The sequence below is a fragment of the Crocodylus siamensis genome, chromosome 2 (genome assembly GCF_052110815.1).
Source record: "Crocodylus siamensis isolate JL-2025a chromosome 2, ASM5211081v1, whole genome shotgun sequence".
Classification (NCBI taxonomy): Eukaryota; Metazoa; Chordata; order Crocodylia; family Crocodylidae; genus Crocodylus; species Crocodylus siamensis.
The window spans coordinates 198769227-198781775 of NC_143396.1; the positions used below are offsets into that span (position 1 = coordinate 198769227).

The 12549-nt window shown below is 34.5% G+C and overlaps 1 protein-coding gene across 2 annotated transcripts in view; it reads left to right on the plus strand.

The window, feature by feature from the left end:
- The first annotated feature begins 830 nt into the window (after window positions 1-830).
- Window positions 831-12549, plus strand: part of IMMP1L (inner mitochondrial membrane peptidase subunit 1) — a 59508-nt gene continuing 47789 nt past the window's right edge. Inside the window, exon 1 of one of the 2 annotated variants that reach the window (XM_090032801.1) lies at window positions 831-12179. The gene's annotated coding sequence lies outside the window, so the exon portion shown is untranslated. The remainder of the gene's footprint in view (window positions 12180-12549) is intronic. The other variant, XM_090032799.1, reaches the window with a different exon arrangement.

Genomic DNA, 12549 nt, shown 5'->3' on the forward strand with positions numbered 1-12549 from the left:
TGAACTGCACTATAAGTGTAACATCTGCTAGAGCCACAAGATAGAAACTTTAGTTAGTTTTCAAAGTAGACTTCTGTGCTAAAAGTCCATTGGAATGATATACAAGATATGATGGTAAAGAAATTGGAAAGGAATTGGAATGTAAGTACAACAAAGATGACTGAAGTTGGGAATTTTTGTGACTTTGACCTACTTCTTGTGAGTTATCAGGAATAAAGCTAGGAAAAATGGCCTATTTTCTTTGGTAAGAAAGATGTTAGCATAATATATGGTGATGTCTATTTAAAAAAAACAAACCCCTCCCCCTTCTGTTCAGACAAGACTGTATTAACCATTGCATGATTTATGTTATAAATCCAGTAATATAAGTGGAATTATATTGTTTTTTGGTTAACATTGACTACTTATGTAGCTCATGAGCAGTGGTGATAATTGTCTGTAAATGTATGGAAGCTTTGTAAATAACCAGGCTAAAAAAAGGCATGTCTGTAAAATTGGAGCCATCCATAAAACACCAAGAAATCAGAACTAATTGAAGTTCTGGTGTGTGAAAGAAGCTGAAGGCAGTGTTGAAGCACAGATAGAGCATAGTAGTGCTACCTGGTGTCCAAGCAGAAGCACAGCACTGTTCTCCAGGTTTTGTGGCTCATGGGAGTCTCTGACCCATTCCCCAACCCCTAGTGACATGCTGGTACTGGGTTCTGCCTGCCTGTAACATTGCTGGGTGGCATGGAAGCAGACTGTGGTTCTTAGGGGAGGAAGTGTTGGGATGGGGGGAGTGGGTCTGGTATGAGTATGGCTGGGTATGGACTGGAGGAGGGGCAGGGTGGTGTGGGATGCAGTTGGGTGATGAGGAAAAGGTGCTTCAGGTGGGGGTAGCAGGGTGTAAAATTATTGCTGTAGTTAAGTTGGGTTGCCAACCCAATATATTTTTTAACCTGATAATCTGCAAACTTTTTCCTGACAACCAAACTCTTTTGCTATGGTTTGAACGTGACCCTTGTCCAGAATCTGGCAGAAGGGTTACATTTACATTACGTAAAGTAGGTTAGGACGAAGTTTGGTTGTCAGTAAGTTTTCAGATTGTCAGTAAAAACATTTGTGTTGTGTTGGCATCCCTGCTTCTGAGCCTGTTAAGACTGAGTCACACTGTGCTATGGGTATATTTATTCTGCAGTCAGGTCTGACCGCAGCTTGTATAGATGTACCTGAACTAGCTTTAACTTGGGTACTATAGTTGTCACGTGTATTGCCAAAACCTTATAAATATAACAGTTCTGTGAGATGCATATTCTGAAAGATACATATGTAAAAGAAACTTGGCCAGATGTGCAATTTTAGCAGTGTTTTTTTTTTTTTTGCTCCAGTGCATTAATTCTGGCTTTTAGGTTTAAGATTACCTCATTTTTTCTTTCTTCATAATGTTTAGTGATAGGGAAATTGAAACACATTGTTGCTATAGCAAGTATGTACATTGTAGGCACACCTATGTTCTTACCACTAGGTTGTTAGCTTTATCTTTAGACAGCAGAGATTATATGATTAGACATATCTGTTTTCTATACCACAACCACAAAACAATCAAGATTTCTTGATTTTAAAAAAAATATATTATTATTATTATTTCTGCATACTTTCTTTTTTGTCCTGGTGATGACATTGTTCCCCAGCAGTGGAAGGAGTAAATTCTCATTAGAGCCTTCTGACTCTATCCCAAAAGTTTAAAAATGCTTCATTCTGAGATAATCTGACATCTCCTACCTGTATTTTCTAAGTCAGAATTGTATCTGTCAGAGCAATTCTCTGGTCAAGAAGAGAAAGGCAATGACCTTTTTGTCAGATTTTTATGTTATGAAATTTTATTTAGCAGAAATTCTTGAGCAGCACGTTCTCATCATCCCTTTGGATGAACTGAGGAAACAAACCGGGTACTGACAGACTTCATATGCACTCGCATGCTTATTCACTTCTTATTTTTTATACCATTGCCAACTCTCAGGACCTGTTTTACAAAGCTGATTTTTAAATTTTTTAAAGCATTCTGAGTATAAAAAAACTTTGCACTCACAAACAGTAAAACTTTGTATAAGGAGATTATGCATCTGTCTGGCATGTAGTCAATATTCCTTTAATGTTATTTTTTCTAAAGTGATATTTTTTTCCAGGCAAAACTACTAAAATTAATACTGGTTTTAACCTTTTAAGTTCTAATGCACACAAATAGGATTGCTTTCATTTCATAATACAAACTTCAGGGGTGAGATTTTTAAAATAAAATTCTGTACGATGTCAATTTAAATTTACCAACTCAGTTTTTGCATAGAAGTTCCTGTTCACTTGTATCATATCCTTACTTCCTTCCCACCTCTGATGCATATATACTATATAAAACAGTCCACTGTTAGATTCTTCTGCTGTATCTAAGCTTCTTTTCCCAGTCCGATTCCTATAGTCTGTGAAGTCTTCATGTTAAATAAGGTATGTATAAACTTATTCATGTACACTACCTCTTGCCAGTGGGCCTGGGAATGTGCATAGTAGGAATCCTAAACAGAAATCATATGCTGCTACCCTCTACCCTTCTTCCACCCCTTCTCCCCTCTTCCCACTTTGAAAAAAAATATTGCAAGGATAAAATGCAGTATACCAAATAGTCTGCTTTGGGGCAATCCATATAAGAAAACTCAGACTAGACAGGAGATGATCACTGGTGCTATTTCGTACTTCTAAAAAGTTAGAGGCTTTAAATAACAGAGTATGAAGCTGATTAATGGTTAGGGCAATTCATAAAACATTTCATGAAATATTGCAGATGAGGGTAAATATAAGATTATGTGCTGTACAGTTGCAAACTAGTTCTTGTGTCTGTATCACCTTTGACATGATCTGAATTTTGGTAACTGCCTTTGCTACAATGTGACCATGCTGGTTTTATCTTTCAAGCTAAGTTTTCTGTACTACCATTTATGTTCATGAAAGTAGAGGATGTTCAGCACCTTGCAGAACAGGATCCTTAATGCCTAATCATTGTGCTAAATTTTAGAATGGTGCCTGCATTATGTCAGCTACATTTTTGACTTAAAAACATCAAATTAAATAATAAAAAAAATCAAATTATGCTGGCTTTTTATTTTAGTTCATGCATTTAAAAACTGAATCTCAGATAAAAAGAGAGTTTCAAAATAAATTCAGTATATTATTTATGAGTGGAACAACACATTAGCATTGAGTTCACAATAGATCATATCGCTTTTATTCCATCTTACAAGCTTAGCAGCACAAACAGAATAATCAACATATTATTTGGCTGTCATCTGCTGAACAGAAACCAGAGATCACAAGGAGGTTTTCCCTAGCTGCAGTGATGGCCTTTTTGTTCCAAGCCCCCATCTGGGAGGGCCATGGTGTGTTATCATATGGAACGCGGGGTTTTCTGTAATCTGCTTAGCTGCGCTGCAGTTTGAATCTTCATTCCATGTTTGTGTAATTTATAATTTTAATGAGACCATGGCTCTTGTGGGCTTTGAAATATATTAAAAGCTCTTTTGTGCATATGCTTTTGTTCTTGCTTAATAGGCTCAGTGTATTTAAAACTGATGAATTTTTATTCATGGATTTGGATGTCTGGGGATTAACTTAGGCTGAATATCATTGCACTCATCTATTGATGTTTGAAAAGTATTATTTTTAATGCTCGTGTCTGTAAATAGAGAAGAACTTTAAAATATGATTATGTAAAAAACAAATAATGAATAACTGAAATTTTACAGATATGAATTAGAATCAATATGCTTTTTCACTATATAAATTCATAGCTAAGTACTATATGATTTGAGTGATTATTGTAAAAGTTACATTATAAAGAACTAAAAGTACAGAATCAGAATCTACAAACATATATTTGTCTTTATTTATTCAGGCTTAATAGGAAAAAAGGAAATTTGGGAAAGCTTGTTTGCATTCATCTTGTTCCAATTTCCTTGTGTAGATAAAATGCACACTTAAAAAATGAAGGATGAAATTCTGGCCCCATTCATTTCAGTGTGTCTAGAATATGAGTGTGTTAGTGTTAGCACTTAACTTGGTACACAAAGAAAGTACATTTATTTTATTATGAGGCTGTATTCTTAACTAAGAAAGAACATGGATAGGGAGCATGCAGAGCGATCTTTTATGTTACTGTTGCTATAACTAGTTTTTTATTAAGATAACTACAGTTTTTAAGAAATTCTGAAATCAAATTTATTTTTGTTTTTTACTTTGACAATTTATAAATGTTAATAGTCATTCTTAAATCAAATTTGCTACACGTCTTCCTTTTTATGATTTTGGTTTTAATGTAGTAAACCATCATAGAATACTTCCCAAACCATCTCACTTACCATACAGGTGACCAACAATTGACATAAGGCTAAACCAACCAAAATCCTTAAGACTTTCTTCTATCCCATTTTTTTGCTTGATGATGAAGATAAAATGATTGCTTGCTTGTGTTGGGAGGGTTTTGTTTTCTACAGCAAATAATCCTGTTGATAAGAGGCAAGCATTTCCTAAACAGGTTATTATTTTCCTGTTGGTACATCTAATTCCTGGTTTTAGAACATACCTTAGAGTTAGAGTTTAATTCTTTAATATTTTCAAAGTATGCACATGTTGTCAGAAGTGACCCAGACATTTGAAAGACTGTCACTGCCTGTGGCAGTGTTAGGCTTTTAAATCCCATAGACTTTTGAGTGCCTAAATTGGTTTTGAAATGAGGCTTAGTGGCCTTAACTCACTTAAATATTTCTATTTTTTTTCCCCTAAAGGTTCATTCACCTCAAGAAAGTTTACTTATTGAAAGCTGGGCTAGAAGTACTGTAATTAGTTGAAACTTGCTATGTAGCCACAGTGGGGTATTCTTAGTTTGGATATAAATGGTGGTCTCCTGTATTATGCTTTAAGTTCATTGGGAAATGGGTCATGTTGTCCTATGTATCTGTCTGTAGGATCTCAATCTTACAAGACATTTTAGAAAAAATAATTTAAAAGCCCCAAGATCTCTGAAACTTGCCATGAATGATTAGATGTTTTGTCAATCAAGTGGATACCTTTGCTTCGGTAAAGGCTAATATATGCTCTTGTGGAAGAAGATGCAATTTCTAGCATACACCTATCCATGAGTGCAGTGTACTGTTCAGCACAGTTAAATTGTTGAGAATTCTGTTTACCCTGTCAAGGCAAGTGGTGACAATTGTTCCACAAACCTGGAAGATCAGCCTCCTCCTCATGTAAGTAGTCCTTACTCATTTGAGTAGCTTCATTCACTCCAAAGGATTGAATAAAGGCTTGCAGGATTTAGCTGCATGTTAGCATGAGGTCAGTTGAGGAAGGAGTATTCAATGAAGACATGCTGTGAGGGATGGTGATAGGACTAATGTGCAGGAACAGACAGTCCTGTCCTCCAGCAAATTTCTCAGGATCTTCACTTTGAGGCCTAAACCCAGTATGTTTTCTACAACTGAAAAATAATTAAACCAAGTCTTACCACTATCCTACATGCAAAATCTGGTGAAAACTTAATGAAGAGAATCTTTGTTTTTCTTTCTTTGATCCCTATGTAGGGGTTTTTCTATGAGCGGAGGATTGTCTTGCTCATTATTTTTGTAGTATTGCTTTTTACAGAAATTGATACAATTGGAGACAAACACTTTCCTCTTCTGGAATAAATAACTAACTAAACAGAACACACTTTTTATTTAACAAGGTATTCTGATTTCTGGAATGGTATAAATGTTTTACATCATTCTCATTTTTATATTTGTAAAGTGGCTGCTTATGTTTGATGGGGAACATACCTCTCCCATTAAATGCGATGCACTATTTTACTTTTCTGACTCATGTAATGTTAGTTTCCCATAGAAACCTTGGTATAAAATTAATTTGCATTTGTATGAAATGGTAGCCAAAATACAGATAAACATTTGACCGGAATCAGGTCAGGTTTTATTGTTTTATTAGGTTTGAATAGTCAGGTCAGGTTTTATTGTTTTACTACTTACATTGAAACAAAAAAAATCCAGTGTAATCTTTGCAAAAATTTTTGAAGCAAATTGCGGTAATGCTCTAAGGATAAAGATAGTAATGAAATTGGATTCCTCATATTAGGGAAAATTGATAAATTCTCTCTCAACAAAAAAAATGTGATTTAAGTTGCAAGAAAAATACTGACACTATATATTTTCATTATTTTTAAATTAAATATATCTCAGCATCTTTACTGTAACAAGAAGTCTCTTCTGTGGACATCATAATATTTTATTTAGCTGTATTTTTATTGGCTGCTGCTTTGTATTCCTTGCATTTAAGATATTGGCAGAAAATGTTAACTTGTCCTCTTAGACAATGCCATAGGCTATAGGGAGATAATACATCTGTCCATTGATTTCTTAATTTTATTATGTACACAGTCAATTGTAATCCAAGATTACAGCAAACAAGATGTTAATTTCTGGACATAATCTATGTACCTTTCACTTACAGAGTGTGATTGTTACAGAAGCAAAGAATAAAAAGAATAACATTTTTGCTATCCTCACAGGAGCTGTCAATAAAAGATGTAATAGGGGATTTAGGAATCTGGAAATGGCTAACTAATTTATGTGAATCTATTTTATTTCGGCTAGAAAGACCAAGCTCTGTTTCGTCTGCACTGCATATTGCAGAGCACAGGCTGTCTATAGAAAACCAGGCGGCTGCATATGGATAGTCCCTTGATATCATTCACTTGCTGTGTAATCTTATTATGCAAAGTTCTAATCTTCACCTAGAATGAATGCCTCTGGGTCAGAATATAGTCATATCAGGGTTTTTGAGGTCATGTTTTGTGATCCTTAGCTTATTCTTCTAAGTAGGGCTGGGATTTAAAGGGTATTCCCCAGACACTAGCAGAGATATACAGCAAAACCTGCTGCCTTTTTGGAAGACAAGACCAACATGAGGTCCCTGGTAGGATTAAACTTGATTTGTAGCTGTAGGATTTTTTAACAGATGTATTATTGGACAGGGAATAGGGGGCCACCAGCACAGCGAAATTGGATCACGATTGGCATTCTCAGGGAGTCCGCTGGCTGCTAAAACAGCAGCTGCATGTGGATTTGACTTCTTTCAGGTGAAGCGACTTCCAGTCATTTGGAAAGGATGGGATGAAAAGGAACCTTGGTGATAATTTTGATGTCTGCAAGATTTAGTACCAATGTAATGGGATTATCGGTAACACCTTCACTGCAGAAAAAGCCACCTGGCGCTATAACTGGCAGCAACTGAGAACTAATCCTTTCCCATCTCTTGGATGTCATTCATGAAGCTCAAAGTGATTTCTACCCTGCTAGCTGTGATTAATTTTATAAATAATAAAAAAAATGAAGTGATGAAGGCATAGGATGTGGTGACTTTTTTGTTTGTTTTTTTTTAATGGACATTACATTTTGTCTTTTATTTTCAGCAGAAAATAAATTATGCTTTTCTTGTAAAATATTAAACGTTAAATTGTATTCCGTATAACTCCACCAAAAACTTCCAGAAACTGTTTTAAGGTTAAAAACTAAGAGGGGAAATTCTGCAATTGATTCAAGCAGTATCTGGAAATAGGTGTAAAATATTAGTGCTTTATGCTTATAGTTGTATGAGAAGGATGCTTATATAACAACTGTGTTAATCTGAATATGGTCTATTTTTTGAATACTTAAATAATAATGTGTTTATTTTATCGTACATATTGCATTATATTCATATCTTCCATAGTCTTGTCAGTTGATAGGACTTTGTATTAATGCAAACTATGTGGATGATCTGACACCTGAAGATGCTAAGCCACTTATTTCTGAATAGTAAATAATTTGCTTTTCAAAATAGTGTACTGATGGTTTTTTTCAGGGAAATATACATTAGTTGATATAGCTAATGTTTGAGTACAGAAATTACAAGTATTTTAAAAATTTATTTTAAGCTAATTTAAAATGCATGTCTAGGGTTTTTTCATTGAACTAGGCCTTACCAGTTTATTATAGAAATGAAGTAGGATTTCACTGAAGTCTTAGTAGTTAAAGCTACCAGGAAGCTTTGTATTGAGATTTTAATTATTTTAAGTATTCTTTTCAGCAGGTTAATAAACAAACTAGTTGGGAAAGAGATCTGAATTAATCCCCTTGCTTAAAAATATGTACAAAATATATACTGTGTCTAAATATTATCAATGTGATATTAATTTTGGAGTACTTATAGCAGTTAAGCTTCATGCAGAAGTTAGCAATAAATGCCTTGAGCATTTAACTAAAATTCATTTGGCTTCAAGTACTGCTTATATGAAACAGAAGTAATGGTAGTTCTCTATTTGCTTGGATAGTGGAGCAAGACTTCACTTAATAAAAGTGTTGAAGAGTTAAAGAATTATTAGGTCCAGGCAAGAGAGCTAGGTACTAAACTTTAGACCTCTTAATTCTATCTACTCTCCCTTGATTGCGGGACAGTTTCATAACAGGGTTGCTGCAACAGACGACGCTATTTGTTGTTTTAACAGGTTCTGAATTTCTGTAGATAAACTTGGAAGTGGTATTCAGGGACATATAGGGGGTGAGGTGGAAGTAAGTTAAGTTTGTGTTCTGCATAGCTACTGTTGGGTGTATACCTTACAACTTAGACCGAAAAATGAACTGGTGGTACTTGGTAACATTGTACCATGAATCATGCAGTATCCTGGTGGAATAAACATAAATACTCATGGTTTTCAGTTATCAGAAGTTATTTCAGTCAGTAGACCCACAGCAGAACTTAATTTTATCTTGCATGGCAAAAAACAAGGTTTGCCCATGATGAGAAGATCTTGTTTGCCAACCCTGGTTTGACAACAACAAACTCCATCTACTTAACAGTGAGGACAGGGGCACAACACTAAGCCTTTTTCTTTACTCTCTTTTTCTCACTATTAACACTGTTATGTGCTTCTGTCACCAATGGTGTTCAAGTTAAATTTTTATATTTAATATAATATAACCAAAACACCTTAAATGGTACGTAACTCTGATTTACCTGTCATCTCAACTGGACAATCCACGGATGCCTGAAATCTCTCTGCTGTTCTAAAATAACCATATAGTAACATGAAGTTTCAGAATAAGATCCCTCTAAAGTATTATGTTAAGGTGTACTTCTGTTAGGTTCAACTTGCTTTCTGAGGCAACCTTTCTGGAGGTTCCACATACAGATACCAGTACAACTTTTGCTGCAAAAGTTGTGCTCGTTAATTCATACTTGTTATAAGATTGATTGATTGATCTGCTACCACTCAATCTTCTTTTATCACCTACAAAACATTTCTAGGTGAAGAGTGTCCATTTCTGACATCAAACCTTTGATTCCTGTGTTGATTACAGCAAGTCACATTTTCTGGGTGTCCAAAATAACTCTTAAAAGTACGATTAGTTCAGAATGCAGCCATTCAAGTGTCAGTTTACACAAGACTTTCTGCACATATTATGTTACAGACATTGCCCATGCCAGTTAGGCAAATAATTGATTTTAAGATTTTGTTGATAGTCTACAAGTTTCTGCATGGTTTGTTTTCTTTATAAATTAATGAGTTTCTACCCTTTTATGTAATATCTGGACCATCGGCAACTGAAAAATTTGTTGGGAGTTTTATTATGGGATTCAAATATTTTTGTTACATTGTACTCCATTGCAAAATATATTAAATATGCTAAATGATTAGCTAACGTGCACAGCTTTCTAGTTATTTTTCACATCAAACGTTTTGAGTAAATCCTTTCAGAATAAGGAACTAGATAAAAGTGAAACATTTGTCAAAATTATTATTTCTACTCTTACTTTCTACAAGTAAATGGTAAAAGCAAAGAACTAAAGCTTAGTCGTTTTTAAGTCCTTCATTCAGACAACACTTCCATATAAGTATATAGTTTTATACAAATGAGAAACAGAGGATTTAAAGCTATAATAGTGTGTTCTTGTTTTGCACATGTCAAACAGCTAAAATAATATGCAGATGATGGAATTTATCTCTCTGTATTAACTTGACTATATTACATACAAAGTATTTTCTATACCTTTAATATAACAAAGGTATCTTGTATGTTTTTTAAACAATAAAATGGCATGACATAAATCCTGTCTCCATTGCATTTGAGAGCAAAACTTCTGTTATGTTTGGAGAACGCAGGATTTCACCTGGAAACACAACAAAGTTGAGTTAATGTTGCTCTTGGAACTTTGTTGGCATTTTTCTCTCATTTTAAAATTTAATTTTGGAATACTCACTTGGTGCTAAACTGTATTAAAAAAAAATTTCCTCACTTTTTTTCTCCCCAGAAGCTTTGGGAAAATAACACCATCTACTTATGTGCTTGCTTTCAAACAGTTCCAGTTAGGTTCCAAAATTAATGATTTTGCTGTTGCTTTAATTTCACTATAGTTTTATATAAGTCCAGAATGATCAACAAAGCAAGAGACAATCTGTTTATGTAACCTCATTTATTATTTAGGTAAACTAAAATTATAGAACCTGAGGTCCTGATTTGGTAGGCTTTTATTGGTTGAAGTCTTTACTACTTTAAAACTTAGTTCTTTGAAAGTTGGTATTTGGGGATTATTGCAAAATGTAATGAAGAGAATTACCACATTCTAAAACTGCAAGTTTCCCGATTTATTTCTTACCCTGAATTTTGTTCTGTTCCTTATGTTGCATTTTATTTAGATAAATCTTGTCTTTTTTTTTTTTTCCCAGTGAGATTTCTGTGATGTCTAATATACTGGGTCTGATTTGGTAAACTGTTTTCAATGTGAATAGTGCTGCTAAAGAGCTAATTGTCCACTGGATTACCTTAGTTTTCTGTCTGTATAACTTTAGTAGTAAATTGGACCAAAATCTTTAAATCACTGCTACTGGTGAATGACTTCTTGTTCCAAAGTTCTTCATATTAATTAGGTACCAAATCTTGAAGAAGTTACTGCTAAGGTGCAATCTTGTCATTTGAGTTTGTTTATATAATCTTTGCTTCAAACTGTATGTACATTTTTGATAAGATAACATACTTTCGTAAGTTTAGATTTGTTTCATAAGTTTAGATATATATTCTAAACTTACGAACGTATGTTATCTTATCAAAAATGTGCACCCAGTTTAAAGCAGAGACTTTTTTTAAGACTTCATTTATCTAAAGATCCCAGCATTTTTGTGATTTCAGATTGATGTCAGGAGGCACTCAGCAGCTCATAAGGTGTAACTGTTAAAAGTTGCACATTCACAAAATTCTGTGGTAGCCCAAATTTTGTTTTATCTGAGCAATAAGCACTGTATAATAAAAGTTAGCTGTTACATGACATGCTTTGTTGAACTGAAACCCTAGTTCTGAACTACTACGTAAAATGCCACTTACGCAGATACTTCATAATATTCAGTGCTTTTAATAATTTTAATAAATGTATCTCCTTCTTGCTTATGCGTACTTTGCCTTCTCTTCTAAGTTCAATACAATTTACTGTGGCATGGAGACTACCAATATAAATACCCAACTTTATTTTTCTGTTAGTAGGGAAGTGGTAGCCAACCCAGATGTAGGACTTCTCTTCCTGGCTTGTAGGTATCCTTCCTTAGTTCTTATTGGAAAGCAACTGATGCCTGTGTTAAGATATCTTCTTCCTTCCAGATTTCACTTTGAAAACAGTTCAGACCTCAGTAAAACAAGGGAGCCTCCTTCCCAGAAATGCATGAAAATAACCCTTCTGTGAGCTTCTCCCATCCTTCAGTCTGTGACAGTTGGTTCATTATGTCCCAGAAATAACACAAGTTAGTGTTTAGACAGATGAACAAATTATACCAATTTAAAAGGAAAGAAGGGAGAACTTACTACATGCTTGTTGTGTCTTTATCCCATGGCCATTTGGTGCTTGTTTTTTTGGGGGTAACTTGACCCTGGAATCCTACTCAGTATGGGATAGAGTTGGTACCATGGTTCCATTGACAAATGATAAATCTCTGCCCACAGTCTGTCTGCTCCCTAAGATGGTATTTCTCCAGCTGATGTAGGTATGAGAGAGATGGTCTGAAGCTTATGCAAGACTCCAGTCCCAAGGCTTTTGAGATCCGAATCAGCACTTTGAATTGTACCATACAGCTTTTTGGCGAGGTATAATATGCTTCTCAGAGGCTGCTGTGTTCTGCTTAAGTTTAGCAATTGTTTTTTGCATGTGATCACAAACTACATTGCAATGATCCATTTACCACCCTTACCCAAACCTACTTTGTTATGCACTAGGATTTTCAGTCAACTGCATTATTTTGGTCTGGTAAAAATAAATACAATACTGAGTATCATCTGCATTTTAATGACATCACAGGTTAAATATCATATAGTTCTAGAGCATGGGTGAGTTTTTTTTTTTTCTTCCTCTCTGAATGAATTAATCTTTTTAGGTATTTCTAATGACCTGTACCTTTCATTCTCATTAATTTAAAAACATTGCATGTTATCTGACTTCTAAAATATTAAATACAAT